The following is a 346-nucleotide window of genomic DNA, read 5'->3' on the forward strand; positions in this document are numbered from 1 at the left end:
TTGTTTTTTATTTTTAATCTGTTATTGGTTAGAATTTGATCCAATTATGGACTCTTTTGATTAATAAAAGGAAATATAAATAATAAAATGTGAATACAAATTATTTTTGAAAATATTGACATTCTGTCATTTTAAATAAATATTTTAAAGTGTTGTTGTTTTGACTAAATATGTTAGGTATTATGACTATATAGCTAATTTCCCCTTAAATGAAACTGTGATTATAACATTTAATTTGAATTAATAATTTGCTATTTTATACAATTTTCATTTTAAAGAAGCAAGAATAAGAGTTATATTTTAAAGGGATAAGGGTCTGAAAAATATCCCAACTTTGGTCGGATTT

This window comes from Solanum tuberosum, unplaced genomic scaffold (genome assembly GCF_000226075.1).
Source record: "Solanum tuberosum cultivar DM 1-3 516 R44 unplaced genomic scaffold, SolTub_3.0 scf00274, whole genome shotgun sequence".
NCBI classification, from domain to species: domain Eukaryota; kingdom Viridiplantae; phylum Streptophyta; class Magnoliopsida; order Solanales; family Solanaceae; genus Solanum; species Solanum tuberosum.